Genomic DNA, 23,048 nt, shown 5'->3' on the forward strand with positions numbered 1-23,048 from the left:
ATCTCACCTTATGATTGCTTTTTTACAGTTGTTCCTTTAGACTACTGGATTTTCAGAAGCACTCTATAACCTCACTGGAAACAAGAAAGAGACCAAGGGCCTAAACACAAAGTGGTAAATGCTTATGCATCCACTGTGTCTTCAAGGAAAGATGGAATGATTCTAAGCATGCAGAAGTGTTGTCTGAAAGAGGAAAAATCCTATGAAAACTGTAATCACAATGCTATTAAGAATGACCGGTCTCCAGTATAGCATTTGATTCTTTTAGATATTTCAGCTGTTTCAAATCACACTAAGCTCTAATGTGGTATGCCATTTAACATCAAATATAAAATGTTTCCAGAGAGATTGGTGGAAAGAAGCAGAGAAAATAAATCAATATTGCTTACAGTAAACTTCTTAAAAAAACCCCAAAAAACCAAAAACAAAATGGAATTTTTGGAATCCCAAATAATCAAGAAGACTTGATTTTAAATTTTATTTGCTATACAATGGTAATTGCAGTGCTCCCTCTCTAGGGTAAATACTGATTGTTAGTTTTCAGTTCAAAACAAAAAATGCCCCACCAGTTATGGAATTATGATTTAATTTATATTTCACTAAATAATCGTCATGTGCTGCCCAAGCATTCATACAACACACATTTCTAGGAAATAATAGGACTACAGACTAAGCAGAGTGGATATAGTCTGAGGATGATGGTGGCTGTACTCTTTAATTATAATATATTAAATGGAAAAAAAGCAGCCTAAAGCTCTTCAGCAATTCTGAAGCCTTTGCTGTTTTGCTAACAACCAAGCAGTGCACAGATAGATAAGAGGGCAATGCCTATGCACAAACACTGTTGCAGCCCAATAACCTCCATTACTTCACAAATCTATTAGTAGCTAATAACTGATACACGATAAAAACTGACTTTCCTTTATTGTTAATTAAACCTTCATAAGAAACAGGCTTTATACACTGAAAATTATCTAGGAACTATAGCTGTACATCATGAACACCCTTGATAGCATTGAATATTCTTAAAAGCACCAAAGGACACCATAAAAACAATGTAGCAGAAGGCTACAGAAAGCAGAAGGCTGAAGAAACACTAGAAAAAAATATGTTTGTAAGCATATGCAAGGTATCATAGCATCTCCAAGAATAATCTGTATGTGTGTACTGATACCTAGAGATAGTCTTTTTTTATGGATAGATGTAAAGGGATTTATCACATGATTGCTGATGTCTGGACAATTTTTTAATGTTCTCCTTGCTACTGTGCCATATGGTCTCTTACATGGTTTCAGGGCATTGCTGCAGCAATTTGGTCTGCTCAAGTTTAACCAATTTTTGTGGATCCTGGTGATACAGCCCAGGAAGGGAATACCTGGAAGACGTATGACATTACTTACCAGGCCATTCCAAGAGAAGTTTTGTATGCCTAAATTAATAGATTTTGATGCTAAATAACAAGTGTTCTATGTTTTAGCTACATAATAAAGTTTCTCACAGAGCACTTCAGACTCCTTTTAGCCTTTTGCAGAAAACCATTTGTTCACAAGCACCAATTGTTTCAAAGTACTCAATTGTTAATTTAATTTGAAGGCATTCAGTTGTTAATTTGCTATATTACATCATACAGATGAAAGATAATGTCATGAGGTGACTTTACCTTTAAGGTAGTTGTGAGAGCTAAGGAAGTTAAAGTTGCTGGGGACTGAAAGGAGTCTCTTCTCCTGACCAATTATTGATCATTACTGGGGATTGACAGCAATTTTAACCATTGAAAAGGGAGATCAACTTGTGAACCCTACCTTAAGATGTAAAGTCAGGGCACCTGGGGGCTCTTTGTTTCCTGGCTGTGAAGGGTGGCGGAGCTCCAGGCCTCCCGTCCCTGCCCAGGCCATGCGGCCGGGCGGGGATGGGGCCGGGCCTGCCCCGTCTCCCGGCCGGGAGATGGGGGGGCCTGGGGAAGGTTTTCCCTGGGCTCTGGCCGGGCCGGGCCGATCTCTGGCTCGGCTGCAGGTTTTGCTGTAACTAAATTCACTAGAAACTGCTGAGTGAAGAAGGAGAGAGGCTCTGGACCTGCAGCAAGCAGAGACAGCGACCACACTCTCCAGAGCAGCTATGAAGAACCTTCCATCACAGACGGCTCCAGCTCCTGTTCGGCAGAGATCTCTAAACCATCTACAAAAGCCTGGGCAAGATTTTAACTCTTTCATTACCCAGATGAGACTTGCAGATTAATCTTTTTATCCAGAGAGAGAGAGAGTGATCAACATGAAAAGAGACTTTATAAACTACCAGTGACAGGAAAGAAAAGAAGCTTCAGAAAAGGTACAGAATAAGGAGTTGCTTTAATTAAGCTGAAATATCTTTCTGTTAAAACTATAGAGATGGACAATGAAGTCCTGAAAAGAACTCCTTTAATTCATGATAAAGTATGTAGGGAGGAATAAAGTGTTCAAAGTGTAAATTTGAGTAAAAAGTAGAGTAATTATGGTATAGTAAAGTGCTGGGAGATTTGAAGCCTTGAGAGTCAATGAGAAAACTGTTTTCTGGTGAAGCTCACAGAAACAGATGAAGAAGACTTTTTGCCTTTTAATAACTCATCCCTAAAATGCTATCCCTAGACTCATGGCCCATACACACCTCAGAGTGATGTGAAATGGGAGGAGTAAGCTCTGATAACAGCAGTTCTGGGAAACTAACATCAGAGCAATGGAAAACTATAACAAAAATAGTTTTCTTGTGAGAAACTCTAAATTAACAGGAAGAAACTTCTGTTTCTCTACAAAGACTGGTGAAAAGACTGTAGCAGGAATTGGGACTGTTTTAACCATCAAAGTTCTTAAGTTTTTGTCTCTGTTGTCATGTGAACCAGGGAATAGTGGGTAGATAAGGGATGAAAAGGTTTTTCTGGAAGTTTATTCTGGTGTTCTTATTATTGTAGTTTGTCAATAAACTTTCTTTATTCCTTTTAAGTTTTATGCCTGTTTTGCTCTTGTTCTAATCCATATCTCACAGCAAGAAATAAGTAATTTTTTTTGTTAGTTACTGGTTTAAAACCACGACAGATAAACATTTGTGATTGACAGGAAATGTAAGGTGAGAAGCAATGAACATAAGAAGTATGTCCTAAGCAAAGAACATAACACATAAAAGAAACTTGAAAATACCAGTACCCACACAGCACAGAAAGAAAGCCAGTGATCAAGAACTGAGTAAAAGCTAGGCCACATTGGAATAAAAGTAACATTATAAAAACATTGCTTATAATTCTGTAAATTTTATTAACAGAAACATATAAAGGATAATGCAGCAATCATTAAAATTCTAGGAGTATATGTGTATTAAAAAGGCTTATAACTTGATTTTCCTAATAATTTTATATTATAGTCCTATATGGAAGATTTAATAATTCTAAAATACTTGGCAGTGTTTGACTTACAACACTGTAGTATTTCAGTGAGGTAACTTATTAGTATTCTATTAAATATATAATTCCATATATTGCTTTGGATATGAAAATTTCTGCTCAATGTACCCTGAAGCTAAAGTGCAATTGAGCACTTCCTAGGCAATAAGAATGTTCAGCTCAGCGCCAGTTCTCATTTTGCACTCCTCTTCCAGGACAAGCTCTGATCATGTGAATTCTCTATAAAATTTAATCATTCCAACTGTCCTCTTCATTTCATTACTAAAGCAGGCTGCTCATTTGTGGTCCTTAAATCAATTAAATCAGCTTCCTGACAAATACTTATTGGACATCATTGAAAGGCTATGAAAAAAGTCACTGCCTTCTAAGAATTATGTGAGCAATTAAAATTACGCTTTTATTAAAATTAAGGTGGAAATCAATATAGTGTCTGAAAAATTTTAAGTTCTGAACACAGTACTACTAAGCACTAGCTGAGACAAATATGTAAGGTTGATGGTTAACTAGAAGTTAGAAAAAGTTAACCTCAGAAATACAGAGCTGGTTTATTCTTATTTTCTGCTAGAAAATTAGTCACAGAGCAAGGCACAGATTTTTGTAAGGATGAAGTTGCCCAAAGCAGAAGTATGTACATATCTGGACAGAATTAGGAAAAATAAATGTGCTGAACTTTGTATATCTGATCAAATCCTGTCAACAGTAATAGAAATTAAACACAAGCTGAAATAGTTTTTGAACTGCTGGGGTCTCCCCTGCACAGAAGCAAAGCAACATAACCTGGCCCTCAAACTTCTGTGATTTTCTGCATACAAACTCCAGGTTTGCAACACAAAGTAGGAGGTGGATTTCAGTCCTTCCTGGAGGCAAACTGCTTCCCTGTTATTAAGAAGAGAGCATCAGAAATCCACTGACAATGAGGAGGTTCTGCAGAGCTGTCCAACCCTGAGTCTCCTGGTTCTTCACATGCATGACTCTTCCGCACCACTAAACAAGCACCCAGTACTTCAAGCATGGCCTAACTGACAAGAGCACCTGACTGCTGCTGTTAACCAAAATGCCTTTCAGAAAAGTACCAGAACACACAGAAAGAGGCAGATTAACTCTTACTTAATCTCCTTCAGGATTTTTTCTTTTTAATGAGTGGCAAGACAGACTAGGGTGGTTCTTTTAAAGTGCAAAATCTGTGAAGTCCTTGGGGATAGCAATGTGGACTAACAAAAAAAGAAGCAGGAGATGTGATCATTGTCACCATTCCTTTCTCATATAAATCTGTTGTCACAAACACCTAAGGAGCTGTAAAAGAGCTACAGCCTGGTCTAAAACTATCATAAAGACTTCTGGAATTTCTGGAGATAAAGGTGTTTTTTTCCTTTGGTTGAGGAGAACTTAATTGAATGCTGTTAGAGACACACTTCTAGAAACATAAGGGTTTAGTTTCTCTGCAAATATTTCTACCCTGCAAAAGACATTGTGAGGTATTAAAAGTTGTGTGTTATTAAAAGTTATGGTTAAATCTGGGAAAAATATGTTTTAAGATTTCTTAAGGCTGGAAATTTCTCTTCCATTTTTAAGGAACTACAATTCCTTTTGCCTTTTTCTTCCTGAATTCTCTTAACAAAAGTGACAGCTATCCCCATTACAGTCTGCTATTGACATCAGAGTGTATGGATATAAATCCACTGCAGGAAAACACATTTTTATTTCTGAAACATGTTGATTTCATCACATCAGTCCAATAAGAGATATTTTAAAAATTTTAATTTTTGTCTCATTTCTATCCATTCATATCTCAGATGCTTTAAATTATTTCTACACTGTAAAAGGTAGGGAAGGAAAAAAGTGTTTTATTTGCAGATAATATATGTACCTAGGCCTCTCTGTTTGCCTTCACAAGAAAACAACCAAGTTTACTTCGGTAAGTTTAACCTAATGTCAAAACTTACATATCAGTGTCACTGCTTTGAATTTTGCGGCTCTCTTTTCTATTTAAATAGTCCTTCCCAGTTTGTCCTAAGAATTGTGGTCTTTGAAGGTCAAAGTCATGGCTAAGAACTCATTCAGACTGTTTCTGCAGGAGTCTGAAAATATGGCATAGCTACATTGTGCGCGTAAGAACAGCACCCATGGTTAAAAGGAACCTGTGCTTTTGTGACTGTTATGTCTTGTTTAAAATCTCTGTAAGCCTGTGGGCCCTGAAACTTGTCAGTTATTTACTACTGCAGTTGTAGAGCAGGATGAATTTTTTTTTTTCACTGCTGAGGTATGTGTTGCTTAGACTAACTGGTCGTCACAGTAGATATAAATAATTTTGACAGTCAGGAGAACACACTAAACACACAAGTTCCACAGATCAGCAATCAGCCTTATCTGACAGACTAACCCCAGAAACAGTTTTAAAAAGCATTTTTTCCTTTTGATCATCTAGACAAGCTCAGTGACAGACACTTTTCAATCCCCCCTTTATATACAGGATCCAACAGTTTCCGGCATAAATAATGTATTTGCCTACCTAAAATTTTAACTAAATTATGCACACTGGGATTGAAAGAGTATAATCTACTGTTCAGCAGGTGCAATTTGAAGAAAGTGAATACAAGGAATTTTACAACAGAGATGTGGAGATTCTAGCAATTTTTTCAAAAACTTATTCTGAAATTGTGCTATACAGATTTCCAGGCTTTTCTGAAGATAATCACAAAATCATTAATTTTTCACCTCCAGAAGCTTCACAAATAGGAAGAATCACTTCAAAAATTTACCATGTTTCCTCTTCCCTCCCTAATTTCAAAGAAGATATTGATAGATTGAATTATTTCATCTTTCTAATATATTTTCCTATCTACCTATTATTTTTATCCTTTAAACTGACTTTCCCTTCCTCTTATCCACCAAACACTGTCTTCAAATTTTCTTAATCTCATCTCTTTGGTGACTTTGACATGCTGCATCATCTTTCTGTACCTGTGCTTGCATTCTTGCCTGTCTCATTCCATGTTACAGGTGAAGCATACTGCCTGTCTTAGCTGAAGCTTTTAGAAGAAAGTACATTTTAAAAATGCCTTAAATCAGAAGTAAGAAAAAAAAGACCTCCAAAACATATAACAGAATTCTACTTTCCCCCTCTTTAATATTTAAAACATTCTGTATTAAGTTTGTATTAAATGCAACAGAAAGAAAATTGCACTGAATTGCATAAACAAATATGTGTTAATCCAGAATAAGAAGATATAATCTTGGTAAATACCTTTCTAGAAAACTTTTTAAGATTTAGTTAATGAGGTCTTAAGTTTCACACTTTTCCAGCCATGTTTCTATCAAAACTATGACACCTATTTAAATTTGTCTTCCTTGTAAGGGAATTCACATCTTGTCAATTCACTGGAATGGGTAATTGAAACTCTTTCTTTTTTTAAGTCAATTACCACTTTAAAGAAAGAAAGAGAGAGAAGTATTCAATACTTAACTGTTAAGAGAGTTTTACTGGGATAAGGAGGAAATAAGCACATTATCACATACCTGTGTAAAACTGCTGAAATTCTGTATCTTAATTCATTAATGTTATGATTCTTCTTTTCATTCTAGTTGATAGGCAAGGGAGTTTTATGTCCAGCTGACCTTAATCAGAGAAATCTCACAATCTCTAACCAACAAAAATGAATGCTTCACCTGTTGACTGACTTATCATAGTGCATTGTTCTTATCACAGTGGTACCTCAGCTAGTGATAGCTTATTAAAAATCACATTCTAGTGACTAACATTTTTGTATTTACCATATAATTGCTAGAAAATACACCTTGAATTTTTATCCTTCCAATATTTTTATTTTCTGTACAAATATAGAAAGCATAGAGTATACAGACAGTATTGGTTGTGTTTACAGAAAGTAATGGAATCATCTGACATTAGAAGAAAAGGTGAGATCTTAAAACAGTGTTCTCATTTGGTATTAATTTTGATTGAAAGTATTTCCTGGTTCAGCTGGGAGGATATTATATTAATGCATGAAGTAATAATCTGACATTGATTTGCAATAACTACAGTGCATTTGGTTGTAATTTGAACAAGACTATATTTTTTGTTTTCAAGAATAAAAACATCCTTACTTTGGAAAGAACAAAAACCCCCACCTTAAGTAAAAGCAGGACAGAATCTCAATTCTCCTTCCAACTCTGTAAAGAGAATAGTATATTTGCATTTAGAAACTTTCATCAGCCTGGAAGTTAGAGATAAGTACGCAAATATGGATTTCTATTTTATAGAAAACTCCTTCAGAAACTGAGCAAGAATGTGATCGGTACTGATTGCAGATACCTACAAGCATTATCTTTAAAACCTCCGGGTATAAAGCTAGGATTTATTTAGCACAGAACCAAAACTACTCATTTTTCTGAATCCAAACAAAAATACCAGGAAAATATACAGCATTCCTGCGCTGTTCTTACTCTCTTTTTGGATGCAAGCTGGTATGAATTTTCCCAAGCCAAAACCAGAAAATAAAAAAGAGAAACAAGAATGCTATCACAGACCCTGGCTTTCTGTTAAACATTACAGGATGCTGAAGAGAATATTGCCTTAAGCTAGCTAGGTATTAAAGTATTCTACAGAGATGTAATCCACTACTATAATAAAAATATATTGACAATTGCCTTGAACCAGTTAAGTATGCTACAGAGATCTAATGCAGCAGAGTAAAAATCTATTTCTATGTGGTAATGACAGTCAATTTTTGTGAGATTTCTCAAATCGATACTTATAGGCTCTTAAAAAGGAAGAAAACCAAAAAACCAATGATAGCTTTGTCCTATGCATGAATTGGTTTGTTATTTTACAGTCACTATTAAAATCCATCCATACATACCTATCACCAAAGCAAGGTATATTTTTGTTAAGCTTAGAAAATATGTGCTGAAAAGTCTACCTCTTTGTTTCATATAATTATCTTTTTGCCACGAGATGGCACCAAAAGATTAAAAATATCTGCATTCCTAAGGTTCCCATCTGAAAAAAGGAACAACACTTCAGGGAATTGCACAAGAAATATCCTCAATATTTGACTTCCAATTTGGTTAGCAACTTATGAATATCATTCAGCTTACTTTGACAAACTACTGTAATGTAGAGACCTACCAGAGAGTTAATGGAGAAAAAAAATGTTATACTAAAGCTTAAGTTTCCTACAAATTGTAAAGAACTAGCTGTGGGCATATGTATCTCTTCTATAGGACAGGGAAGTAAAAACATATCCAGTATACTAATGAAAACGGAACAGACACAAAGAAAAGTCAACAATGTATAGTTTCCCCTAAAGAAAAGTTATGAAACTTCAACAACTTATGCATTATGAATTATTCCTTTATACACTCAATTTTTCCTCCCAAAAACAATTAAAAAAGAAGGTGATCTCAAATTTAGTGAGCTCTTTAAAAAGCTGTAATGGTATACAACGTGAAAAGTGAAGAAACTCTATTTCTAGCTTGTAGGATAACATATTGTCAAATGAATGCTTTTCTACTCCCACAGCAAAACCTCATCCCATATGAAGAGTATTACAATATGACATGAACAGCTTGGAGTGGACTAACTGCAAAAAAAACAAACCAAAATCAAACCTCATAGCCCCATGTAGGAAAAAAAAATCCAAAACATACATCACTTCACTGGCAATTATTTCATGTAACACAATTTATCTATTAAAAGTCCAGCAAAATTGCTATTAAAAAACGGTTCATAACTTCCAACCAGAAAGAAACCAAGCATCTCAGAAAAATAAAACTACAAATTCCGCAGCAATTTTCAAGTCACTATAGCTTTTTCCTTTAAAGAAAAATGTAAAGATTATAAAATAAATATGTTTGTGCCAGTATTGTCCTGATCTTCATCACCAGTATTTCTGATTGTACAGAAACATATTAAACTACCTTCAAACATTTTTTTTCCACACATTACTTCATTTTAGCTCATATATTTTAAAGTACTAATGGATTACCCTTGAGAAGTCAGCGCTTGATTAAACAATAGAATCATTAAGATGAATTCTGTTTACTTAGAATTGAATACTTCAAGGTATTCTTTTTGTGCTGTCATCATGTCATTATGACATCACATTTTTTCATTTTATTTTCCTCATAACTAATATCCCAGTTTTAATCCACTATAATGGTAACTAAATAGCTCCTAAACTAGTCCAGGATTTAATTTTTCAGTGACAGGGCATAAGGATATTTTTTTTCTCTGTAGTTTTGTGGGGTTTTTTGTTTGTTTTTGGGGTTTTTTGTTTGTTTGTTTGGGGTTTTTTGGGGGGCGTGGGCTGGCAAAAGAAGGATTTTAATATACTAGAAGTAGAAATGGACTCCAACCAGCATACCCAGAGTAACAAGGAACATCACATCACTAAAATGACCCAAGTCATGCATACCTCAAAGGTAAAACCACCTGGGTGCTTTTCCAGAGATTTGGCCGGAACCATTTAACTGGCAGCTGTGGGACTGATCCACCTAGGCTGCTTTTATCCCATTAGCCCTGATTTTCACAGCCTGACCAAGTGGCAGAACAACCTGAGACCCCACATGCACAAGCACTTACTGACTGGACCTTGATGGCTGCAGCCATGGAGAAAGGAAATAGCAGGTATTTTCTCTCCTGAATGTAGATAACCTGAAATTTAACAAGAACTCACTGCTCTGTTAACATAAAGAGTTTGGACCTGTAATTTAGAAGGCTGAACTGCTTTGAGCTTTACCATTGGTTAACTGGAGCCAAGTGGTTGTTGTTAGAAGTAAAACCCTAAAAACTCATTTTTAAGTTCTGTTCTAAAGCACAATATAGTAAATACAATTTAAATCCTTGCAATCCTTGGTATCAAAAAAAAAAAAAACCAACCAAACCCTTCTGATTTCATAGCTTAAATAATTGGTTTCTCCTTCATTGTCACAAAATTTTAGGCATCCAGTTTAGATTATCTCCAGCCTAGTGACCTTTTCAGTTGCATTATATGTTCTCAAAGTCTCTAAAATATTTATGCTCATCAAAACTTTAATGGGATTATTAATATAATGCACAATGTCTTCGTTCTTTTTCCTTTTCTAATTCTCATTATTCTGGCATCTAATAAAAATCTGGAGAAAATCAACCATAGTTAGGGTATATTCACAACTAGCATAGGTGTTTCGAAGTGATTCAGATGTCTTGTTAATCAAGGACAGAAAGAAGGAATGTATGGTTTTGTCTTAGTTTTCCATCCCGTACAAATATTCCACATGTGCTTAAATATTAGAGAAGAGACCAGTTTGTTCTGGTGATCAGAATGATTAAAGACTCTCTAAATAATATTGACTAATTAGCAAGCACACAAAAAAGTAATACAATTCCAGCTTAAGAAAGGTTTTCTCTAATTAGACAAATCAGGATAGTATTTGGTTTGAAACCACTTAAGAAGGGAAATTTGAAGGAAGAGTACAAGCATTTTTTATAAAAGAGTACTATTAGAGAGGAGTATCCATCTATCTCTATCTGTTCACATTCCATTCAGTTGTGACTACCAGAAAAAAAAAAAAAAAGCACTTCCAGTAACACATAGCACAATTGCTTTTAACTTCTTAATCAGAAACTTAATAAAATGCCCCCAGGTCATGGAGAGAACCAAATGTACCTAACATGCCTGGGACTCTGATTACCCATTTTAATCAAGATGCCAGCTTCAGTGCTACCTTCACCATGAGCACCATACTCTCAATCAAGGGGAAGAGCACATCTCAGCATGCTAATGGCAGAAAATAACCTTTGTCCAACAGAGGAAAAAATCCACACTTCCATAAACTGCTTCTCCCAATAGCGTTCTTCTACATCCCAGTCTTTTACTGACACTAGAAATTTTTGTGGAAATGTCTGTGGAAAAGACTGTAGAAACTATCCCTGAGAGAAACAGAATTAGAAGACAAAACTACTATTTAAAACTTGGCCATGGGAAGTGGGAAGCAAAAGTATATTTAGGGAACTTGGATGTAATATGCTTTAAGATCTTAAAATATATTTCATGTCATCATGAAATGTCTTACTTCTGCAATCTTAGAAGCAAGGAAATTTTTTGATTTGGCTGCAAAGCAATTAGGTGTACCCCATTAACCCATTCATAAACTGAGGTCTACACTATTACTTAGCACTTAATACAAGTCTATTCTGATTGACAGTGCTTTTATTTTTTAGCAGAAAGTCAGGAGAGAAAGCTAGTAGCTCTGAATAGCTTATGCCACAGAATCAAAACTATAAAGTATGAAAAAATAATATAGCATGCAATGTCACTGACATGTAAAAACCCTCTCCCATTCTAAATGAAAGAAATGAAAAATTGGAAGGTATCTGTACTCATAATGAAAGTATGATCTATAGCATGATGTAAACTTTTTTGTAAAAGATTTTTTGCATAATTTGTTATTAAAATTTGTTCTTACGGGTGGAAAGGAAGTAAGAACAAAAATCTTGTCATTCTCTTGCTTCAATTCATCATGTTTAAGGACTTTTTTGGGTTAAACATATTCAGATAGATTTTTTTCTTTCTATTCTTTTTATTTTTCTTCGGTTTTGTTTTGCAATTATTTCTAAAAACTGAAAGTCAAGAGCATCTTCTGAATAATCTCAACATTTAAAAAAAAGCAAGCAAATACGCACCCATCATTAGCTTAACTATTAAATCTTATCAATCTAATTAGCACATGTAAACTTCTAGTAAATGAATTACCTATAACTTTCATGATGTATAGAGTCAATTACATTTTAATCACAGAGTCATAGGAAGGGCAGGGATGGAAGGGACCTGAAAGACACTCAACATCATGTAGTTCCAAGCCCCTCCTACCATGAGTAGTGATGCCGCCCACTAGTGTGGATAGGATATCCACAGCTCCACTGGGCAAGCTGTTCCAGTACCTCACTACTCTGTGGGTAATATCTAATATCTAAATCTAAATGTCTATTTTTAATTAATTTTAACTAATTAACTAATTTTCTGGTGACACAGAGATAAAATGAATGTGCATTATGGTTCCCAGTTCCAAGCCCCATGGAAAAGGCATCAGGGAAATGACAGGTCACAACTTCAAAGAGAAAGGAATTTATAATGTATCGGATAATTTTTCTTGTAATTCTTAGAAGCAGAATAAATTTAACCATCCTCCCCCTATTCTCAATATTAACTCTAAATAATCACACATGCTTTGGATTCTTGTATCTTTTCTCACTCTAATTTAAAAACTCATAGATTTACTCCATGTATTTTGCCTTTTGTGTTAGATATGAAACATTCAAAACTCTCTTGATTAAGTCTGTGATACTTAGAGGAACTAATGAGAGAACGCACAGCTTCTGTGTCCTAGACACAGGTATATATCTCTGTTTTATTTGTGGTTGCTATTAGGAGAGTATGACAATTAGTTGTAGGTTTTTTTGGTTTTCTTAGAAAACAGAAGAATGCAGGTGTAGCTTTTGAGCAACAGAATTCTGGAAACATCTATTTTCAAGTAATTTTTTGAATCATCACCTTTACATAAACACACACCCATGCTCTCTTCATTACATGATTCCCTACTGTTTTAAATATGGTTCAGCATTCACTTTGAGTTGCAATTAAGAGATGCCATAACAAAGTTACAAATAAAAACATCATGTAAAGAATGATGTACATGTGGGAATAATATTAAAAAGGACACCTCCCATGTTGCTTTCCATTATATCCAACTGACTTCCTAAATCTTTGTATTTCTCTGATGCAACTCATTGGTACATGGTACACACTTCCAGATAGCAGACTTGAGTTCATATCTCAGAGCAGATGCCCTGTGACAAGCCAGGAAGTAACTCTTGAGATGCTACTAGAGCTTTATGCTTCCTGCTGGACACACTTCTTTAACAAAAGAATGAAAAACATAACCTATTTCATCTAAGTTAATAAAGACAAGAAACAGTAATGGGACTTGCAGAAAAAGTCAAGTAATAAAAGACTGAATTAAATTAAGAAAGAAACTTTACAGTATTCCACTTCCTAGAATGCAAGTTCTGTTTAAGATAAAGGATGTCCCTGTTTTACCTCTACTGTAAACACACACACACATTTGAAATAATTGTCTCTGACATTTAATAATCAGGAAGACTGCATGTAAAAAGAAACGTGTGTAAGGCTTCAACTGGCAATTTTTTGCCAGATTGCCCACATATTAAAAAATAGACTGATAGGCCAGTAGAGAGAATATATAAGCTCAATAGCCTTTGGTGTTCTGGCTTCCCACCAGATGAAAACAGAGCAAAAGGAAAAAAGTGATCAGCTTCAGCTACATTTTTTTTTTCAGATTTTTTTTTCCTTTTTTTCCTGTATGCAATAATGCAGCCTGGTACCTATAATATACATAGCTCCCAGAGATGATGTTTTTTTTCTGTTCTGTTTTTTTTTCTCTCTGGGAGAGTCATTAACCCACAGAAATAGGCATGTTATGGAAGTCACCACACCAAGGACTCAAAGCTGAAGAGATGTAAATCCAGGAAGCAAAAAACAAGCAAATTTTAATATAGGAGTTTCTTTTGGCCTAAAGACAGATTTGGAGAATATATATAGCTCAGAATACCATTGCTGTTTCTTTTCTTTTTGCTTTTAAGTTTTACCAGAAGTTAGACAATAGAGGAATTATGGGTTTTTTTCTCAAAAAGGAAGTGTTCACATCAGTAGATCTGAAAGTGCAGGATGTGCAGCATGTGTGCTTTTTAATCACCAAATGTTTCAGTGAACTGTACTTTTAGTTTCTATGAGCTTTCATTGATAGTTACATTCTATTCAGAGCAAATGAAAGTGTGCTATGGTGTGGCATCCTTACATGCAATGAAGTCACCCTTCATAATGTTCTACTCAGGCATATTTTAACTGCTCATGAGAGGATGGCTTTTATTTTTCTAATTCCAGTTTTCCTCCTTTACAATAAGTGATGTATCAAATAGTAAGTTAGTAAAAAGCCCATAGCAAATTCAGTAATAATACCGAACAAATATTCAAGTGGTTCACTGAAGTCACTCACAAAATGCTCCTCAGACCTATATATTCTGCCCAAATAATCAGTGGTTTTCTTTCATTTCTGTCAGTCATATAATTAATAATAATGTCAAAGAATTAGCCACAGAGCAGGTTTTTTCAAATCTATGAAGGACATACTGTGAAGTCCAGTTGAAACACCTTGGTTCTCACAAACATGATTTCAGGTGATAATAATCAATGAATTAAAAATAATATTACCATAACCCCACATTCACCCCATTACTACTATTCAACAGTAGTTCAATCCTACTTTGACCCCCTGTACCAGTGCTGCAACCTAGTGGTATGACAGGGTATAAAATTATACTCCTTTTCAATCAGCCTGTAAGTATGGTTAGCAGACCTAAAGAAAAAAATCACTTGCATGGAATTATCCAGATGAGACAGGCTCTATTTCATTCTGTTCTTTCCTTGGGAAATCACGTTGAGATCAGGAAATTACTCTCTCAGAATCAGAGGCAGATATTATCTTCAAATTAACCTTTTCTGACTTTTACATTTAATTATTTAACAAGGAAAAAAAACATTACTTAGCTGGAATTTGTATACTGCTTTGTATGTCTAGATGTGTATTTTATTAATCTCTCTCTACATTTAATTAATTCTATGCTCATTTGCCTCCACATATAACATTATTTTTCTGCATTTTTCAACTACTGCTAAGCACAGAAAAAAACAGTAGCCACAGTGTCTACTGTGAGCCCATTTCAGTATTTCATCATTCTTCACAGATCCTTTGTCTATTGAGAACATGCAAGTGTGAAGTTTTAGTGTACTTATACTCATTTATTCTAATGCAAAGCCAAAAAGATAATTTAGGAATATATAAGATTCTACATACAGTCTTTTTAAAATGTATTTTGCTATTTTCTTTTCCAAGGTCTGTTTAAAGTATTATAAATATAAATGGTTAGAAAGGCAAGTAGCCAACACATAGTCTCCAATGCTACCTAAAGTTACAAAAAAATCAAATAATCAGGATCAGTTTTCAGCATAAATATATGCATTATAATCAACACTCTTCAGACATTTCAGTGTTCCTATATACTTATGTACACATTGTCTTGACACCACACATAAAAAACCACAGACATAAATCTAAATTAAAATTAACCGAAACTGCTGCAAAAATGATTACCTATTCATTCAAACTTTTATGTAACAAAGTATATAAAAATATGAAAAGACTCCCTCAGGCCCAAACTAGATTAAGTTGATAATCCAGTAAGTATTCCTCTCTTGAAATAAATCCATATTGACTCTAGATAGCCGGTTTTCAACTCTTGAGGAAGATAACCTGTTTCCTTCTTGCTTTCCTTAGTTCCCTAAGTTCCTTCTTTCATTTCCTCCTCTAAAAGAGCACAGAGTGCTATTACATTCAAAAGGTAAGCAGTTGATATAAAAGTTTGTGTAGCTGTAAAAATCTCAATAAATCCTAGTACCAGACTTGTAATATTCCTAGTAAATGACACATGTGTAAAGGATTTAGGGATTCAAAAGTGTGTTCCAGTCTCCCACTCTCTGCTTTTCCCCTCCAGTAATATCACCGTGTAAATTTAAAGCCTACTACCTTTAAAAGAAAAAAAAAGACAAAAAAAAAAGACACTATTTTCTCTATTTTTTGCAGACCTGCTTCCCCACACTGTGCCCATACTCACACACTCACATATGCATCCACACATACATGCACAACAAGTTGTATAATTAAGAAAATACCTTCAAAGCAACGGGAGTGCTGCTGGGATAATACAGAAGCTTTTACTGAAATGAAAGACGAAGATTATAGGCAACAGCTCCATTTGTGTGGAAGCAACAGAGATGATAGGTCCGTTTTAAAATGCTGGTTGCTATTTGTCACTGATTGCACGTGTAGATGCATTCTCCTAGGCTGAAGGGCTGTTAGATTTTTACAGCTGCAACTAGTATCATGTACAGTATGAGCCTATTGAAAATTTCTTATGCAGCTGACAATGCCATCAATAGTTAGTAGTTTGGGAGCATGGATTTAGATTTGTATTGTGCTGAATTAATTTAACACCACATCAAATATGGATTTTATTGCAGCAGTGACAATAAATGCTCACACAGGTGCAGACTGAATTTTTCCTTTCTCCACCTTTTCCCCTCTACCCCCTGGTTTTCCCTTCTCCCTCCACTCCCCCTTTACTGAAATGTCAAACCAGGCATTTTTTTCCCCATCTGTGTGCATATAGCTCTGCACAGATATTTGAAATATTGCCTGTATCCACTCTGTTATCCCTCTCCGCAGGGATTTCCTTCATAAAAAGCATTTTCTGTGAGTGTGGATAATTATTCTGAAATTCAATCCAGGGCAGAACGATTAACAATGAAACCTGACTTGCACAGGTACACAGAAAGTGAGGGCACATATGTGTATGTTTCATGTTATGTTCAGAGCTGCTACACTATGAAACATTGTGCTTTTTTTCAATTCAATTAGACTTGTTCCCCTCATACTGAATTTGCCAGAACTGACTGTAGATGGAAACTGCTGCTCAAAAGACAGCCTGCTCACTAGGAGGAAAAAAAAAAAATAAATATATATATATATATATATAAAATGCTTGGTGTTGCAATCCTGAACGCATATGATGATATTGGTTTACTTTGAGGAGAGAATGCACAGCAGTTATTTCCTATCCCTTGTCTCATTACTCCTGACACATATTTATAAAATGCAAAAAGTTGTATACAGTGGAGCAAATATACGAATTGCCTTAAACAACATATTGGTCTAATATAATGACTGTAATAGTATCAACAGAAGGAAAACAAGAAAGGTTCCTACCTTTTATTCTGCTGAGAAAGTCAAGTAGTGTCCACCCCAACCAAACTGAAAAACGAGCTTTTAGAGTCCTTTTTTTTTGGTCAGTTTTCTCCCGTTATTTTTTAAGACTGATCCTACTTGGATCTAACTCCGGTTTTTCTCCCAGCGTCACTTAACTCTGGACAGTCCGGAACCAAAGCTAAGGGGGAGCTCTCCCTCCGATTGGTTTTCATTCAGAGCTTCTGATTTACGAGGAGGAAAAAAAAAAAAAAAAAAAAAAAAGAAAACCCAAGAAAAATCCCCACACCACCAAAAACCAGGAGGCACCAGCACAGACACGGACACGGGCAGCGTGCACAGACACTCACACACACACACCTCTCACTCTCCCTGCTCGGAGGGGAGCGGGAGAGGCGCTGCTGCTGCTGCTGCTGCTGCTGCTGGAGCCGCAGCTCTTACCCTGGCAAGGAAGGTTGGAGCCCGGGGAAGTGCAGTCTTGCCGAGCACACAGTGATTTGCAAGTGAATGCGGTGGGAGGGTACAGCAAACGGAAAGCTTTTCTTGTGAAAGCCTGTCGCCCTCCCTTCGCTGCCAGAATGGCTCTCTGGCTTTGAAGGCTAAGCCTCATCTGCTTAGCTTGTCGTAATAATGAATACTGAAAACACCTCCACTTTTTTTTTTTGTGGTGTGTTTTTCTTCATTAAATGTAACCACTTCATTGTAGCACCAGTGGTCTTACAACAGTGTTTATAAAAGATATATGTATTTTAAAAAATAGCACGCTGCCAAGTTAAAGGAAAACCTTTGAGGACTGAGATGAAACCGGAGAGTAATTATTTTCTCCACTGAACTGCTTTTACTATTCGATTAGTAACATTCTTCCTCACACCTCACTATTTTGCCTTATGATTACTACAAAACAAGACAGGTTCATATAAAATTAGATATGTTCACATTTCCAGAGGTTCTAAAAAAAATTCAGCATCACTACTAATTTCCCATTATTATTTTTCCCCAGTTGGTACTTGTGATGCCTGCTTTTATTTTAGTCATTGTATTTGGACTTCACATTTTGCAATGTGTTTCTTTTCATCGAGTTAATCTGTGTTGGTTTCATGTTTCTAATACAGCAAATTGGACTTAGCACAATCCTCCTTGGATCATATCAAATTCAATCCTTTCATTGTGATACTGTAGACAGTTATGTGTACATTAGTTAGAAGAGATTTAACAAATAGTCACATAAGATTAAACCAATGGATGTCAGTATTGCTCTATTTAAGAAGTGTCATAAGAGGCTTTCTCTGGTTGCAAAAAAAAGTCTTTAAAAAAAAAAATGGGAAAGCCAAATTCTCTTAAAACAGGAGTTGAAAAATGTATTTGGGAGTGAGGAAGGAAGTAACAATGAAAACTATTTCATTATTAGGAAATCTAATACAGAAATACGTAGCTCACTGTGTGTTCTTAGGCTACTCAGTGTTAACTGTTCTGCTTGTTTTTAGCTGCTTTCAGGAGAAAATACAATTAAAAAAAAAAAAAAAGAAGAAATAAAAAGGCAAGATCCTTACCACAACTGGTATAATTTTCTAATGTAACCACCTGTTGTTGCTTCCCTTTATTTGTAATCATCAGTAGGAACAGAAATGACCCATCACCTAAGCACAACCTTTTTGCAGATGAGCAAGTCAGCATTTCAGTAACATGCTACACTAGCATGTGAAGACATCATCTGGAGATGGAAACAAGTAAAACAACAAAATGCCAAGTGGTGGGAGCAGAGTGAATCTCTTTTTACTGCCATATATGAAATTATTTTGTTTTGAAAAATTCATCTACCCTGACAGATTTTTAATCTTTTGAGGAAAGCAATTAAATTCGTTGGCTTTCATTGCACTTGGGCTCATAAATACAGTGCCATGTATAAAACCTCTGTAGAAAAATAAAAAATAGTCTTTCCTTCTCCCTTTCCCATTCTTTTATCGATATAAAAATCAGAACTGCCATGTGCCACTCTGCTCCTGGTTTCCAAAGACTTTCATTCTCAGTCCTTTGACAGGAAAGGAGAAGACTGAAGGATCTAACTCGAGCTTCCTAGTCTCTACCACCATTTGACACTACACTAGGTAAAGATGCACAGTTTCCAGTAATCCTTGTGGAACTGGCAGTATTATTGAGGCACCTGTGCTGTCTTCCAAGTTACAGGTTTATTTGTACCAATCTGGAAACATAAGATTCTTTTATTTTAGGCAAATCCTCTCATATTGGTCTGAAGGTAAAGTTCATGGTCCTTCAGACCATGTTCAAAGTCCTTTTCAGACTTTACCAACTGCACTTCTGTCTCCTAACATATTAGATTTAGGCTTTGATCCCATAGCAGAATGCTAAGAATTATGTTAGAATAAAAGTTGCACTTTCAGTGTAGTAATACTAACAAATTATGATGGAGATACAAATAGGTGCAAATGTATACACATGGATGCAAAATAGTTTTTGGAAGCTGGACTGCTTTTTGGATGATGAACAGAATATTAAGTGCTGAATATTAAGGTTAAAACCTCATCTCTCTTTAACATTTCTCTCATTTGCAACCACGAAGTTGGTGATAAATGACAATTTGTGTATATGCATGTAAATCTATTCTACAAATGCACACACACATACACACAGAGAACTATGCCAAATTTTGAAATCAAGGAAATAAATGGAATAATTCAGGAAAAAGGAGGTCAGAGACCCTGACTGTGTGCTTACACCCTTTTCTGAGAAGTATTTTGGTACATTTCTTCTAGGGTTTTATTCAGATGAAGTGAACCTATCTTATCTTAGAGAGATATTAATTTATTTAGGCATAGTTTCTGCAAGTCACACTTGTACCCTTAAACTGGACTGGCTTTGGGAGTTAATGTTTAACTCTAGAAAAGCCATACTTTGTCACATATGACTGTTTCTGTTGGTATTGGTCAGCTGCTTAAAATTCAGTGTCTATGAACACTGATAACATATGGACATATAAGGAAAAATATTTATTCAGCCATATACTTATTCATATACATGACAGTAACTTTAAAACAAGGTGGCATCATAACCTATTTTTAACACTGCCTAATACTTCCCATTACAACAGTCCATTTTTAGTTACTTATAAACTTACCAAACAAATTATTTAGGATTAAATTTTCTATGCTGATGATCTGCCTTGGGCAGAAGTTACTTAAAAACATTTCAGCCAAAATGATACTGAAATTTCAGAGAAATGGGAAAAATTATACAGATTAAATTTTCTCACAGGAGTGAAACAACCTTCATGTTTTGAGGGCAGGATGTGAAACTCCACAGGGTACATCTGGCCTTTGAGTCACAGAAGCTTACCAATGGGGACAGATTAGGTCAAGGAACATGAAAATAAAGGGTGGATGAAGCAAGAGTGGAGGCTGGAGGACTCATTCTTCTTGGCCAGCAAAGGGAAAAAAAAAACAAACAAAAAACAAACCAACAACATACTTCTGGATAAAGAAACAAGAAGGAAGAAATAGTGGCAGAATAGGGGGAAAGAAATAAATAAATTCACAGAAACTGAACAAGGAAACATGAGGTGGGGAAAAACAGAGAAAGCACATGAGATGCAAAGCTAGACAGATAAAGATCTTACCAGAGACTGTGGAGTTGCTTTTTGCTATCTCTGTCTTCAAGGTAAGCAGTTTTATAATCTGAAATTATATATCTACTACCACACTACAGTGGAGATGCTCTCCTTTCTTTTCATTTCTGGTTAAAATATTGGTTTTCCGTAGGCCAACAGTTGCATTTTTAGGAAGATGGAAAGGTATAAGAAAGATGAGAAAGAAATGTCTGGAATTAGATCCCATTCTCCTAAACATTGCTACTGGCAAATGTCTGTCCTGCCTGCTGGAATTCTCTCCACTCAGTGTTGGCCCACATGCATGCATGACAGCACATTAGTAAGCTCATGAGCCCTTGCAATACTGATCAGTGTGGCGCTTGTAAAGACTCCAAACCTAGCAATGGCCTGTTTCTCCATGGCTTTATTCCCCATATATATATAAATATGATATATATTTTTTTTTATTTTTATAAAATGTACAGAGAAACCTAAAAATAAAAGTTAAAAGCTCCAAAATTAACAAAGGCTAGAATTGTTTGTTATAAATAAAGAAAGCTAAAGTATTGTAGTGCATATATGAAAAGAAATCAATTTATTATTCATATATCCTAATTATTATCCATCTTTGTTCACACAATCCTGAAAGTAGCCTTCATCAATGCACAAGATGGGCTGGTTTATGGGTAAGTCACAGTCTGGCAACAGTTGTCTAGAAAATATTGTCTTTTATGGTGGCCAGAAAATTTGTAGGGAATGGAGCTGAATGGAGGGGAAAACAGAAGTTTTCACAATGAAAACATTCTTCTTTGAACAAGACAATATCTAATCCTCTGCCACTTACACCTGCTTGATGTTGAGCACGCTACTTGAACCAGATATCTTTAATGGTTGCTTTCCTGTTATGTCTTATTATTTCCAAGTTTCTGATTGAAGTGCTAGATCTGATATAAAGAAGTGCTGAACACTCAGTTTCATGTGCTAAAATAACAGCAAAAATTGTAAAAGTGAAGTCTGATTCTCTATGTTTTCACTAAGTCAGCCAGTACTTCTGATCATGATCTCTCTCTATGTCTTACATTCTATTTTTTGGAAAAGGTTAAATCTCCTGGCCCCAAGTCAGACGCTTAGTAAGAGGACAAGCTAATGTTTAGAAAACATTAATGTTAGGAGCTACAGAAGTCATTAAGAATTGTGAAAAAAAGCAGAATTTGAAAAGCATGTCCCAAACAAAGTCATACACTATATTGAATAATCACAATGAAGCAGATTTTTTTTTTTTTAAGAGAATATGTGCCTTAAAGGCAATAATCTAGGAAAATATGATGATTGTTATGCACCACATCGTAGCTGCTGGATAAGCAAATAATTTTAATAGTTTCCCAAATTATGTAAGTTTGAATCTAAAGTCTTGGCTCTTTTCTTCTACAATGACTACATGCACATCTGTAATGCTGATTATTTATTCCTGAAATGCCCATGACTGTACTAGGTACTTAGGTATGGAGTCTAGTTGGAGGCCACTTGTTAGCAGCATATCCCAAGGATGAGTACCAGGGTCAGCACTGTTGAACATTTTCATTAATTATCTGGATAACAGGGCAGACAGTTTGCTGCTGACACAAAACTGGGAGGAGTGGGTGATGGGCCATGCTGCCATTGAGGCACCTCTACAGGCTGGAGAAATGGGAACCTCAGGAGGTTCAGCAAGGTGAAGTGCAAAGTTCTGCATCTGGGGAGGAACAACCCATGTATTCCTACCAGTGTATTCCAGAAAGTGACCAACTGGAAAGCAGCTTGTCAGAAAAGGACCTGGTGGTTCTGCTGGACACCATGCTGAACAGGAGCCAGCAACGTGCCCTTTCTGCAAAGCAGGCTGATAATGCAAAATTCTGCCAGCAGGTCAAGGGAGGGGATCCTTCCTCCCTGATCAACACTGGCGAGGCCATGCCTGGTGTCCTTTGTCCAGTTCTAGGCATCCCAGTACAAGAGAGACATGGACACACTGGAGAGAATCCAGTAGAGAGCACCTCACAAATGAGGAGAGGCTGGGAGAGCTGCAACACTTTGAGAGAAGTGAAGAGGAGAAGTGAAGAGAGAAGGCTTGGGAAGATTTTATCAGTGTGCACAAACACCTGAGGG

At 35.8% G+C, this 23,048-nt stretch overlaps 1 protein-coding gene across 6 annotated transcripts in view; it reads right to left on the reverse strand.

Moving 5' to 3' along the window:
• Positions 1–17,752, reverse strand: part of CDH10 (cadherin 10) — a 93,633-nt gene extending 75,881 nt beyond the window's left edge. For 2 of the 6 annotated variants that reach the window (XM_086898820.1, XM_086898802.1), the window contains exons 1-2: positions 1,803–2,151; positions 8–74 (exon numbers count right to left, since the gene is read on the reverse strand). The gene's annotated coding sequence lies outside the window, so the exon portion shown is untranslated. Of the gene's footprint in view, positions 1–7; positions 75–1,802; positions 2,187–16,215; positions 16,568–17,308 lie in introns of those variants that run through there. The other 4 variants (XM_023922147.2, XM_086898813.1, XM_023922150.2 and 1 more) reach the window with 4 other exon arrangements.
• Between the last annotated feature and the right edge of the window lie 5,296 nt (positions 17,753–23,048).

This window comes from Cyanistes caeruleus, chromosome 1, assembly GCF_971803275.1.
Source record: "Cyanistes caeruleus chromosome 1, bCyaCae1.hap1.1, whole genome shotgun sequence".
NCBI classification, from domain to species: Eukaryota; Metazoa; Chordata; class Aves; order Passeriformes; family Paridae; genus Cyanistes; species Cyanistes caeruleus.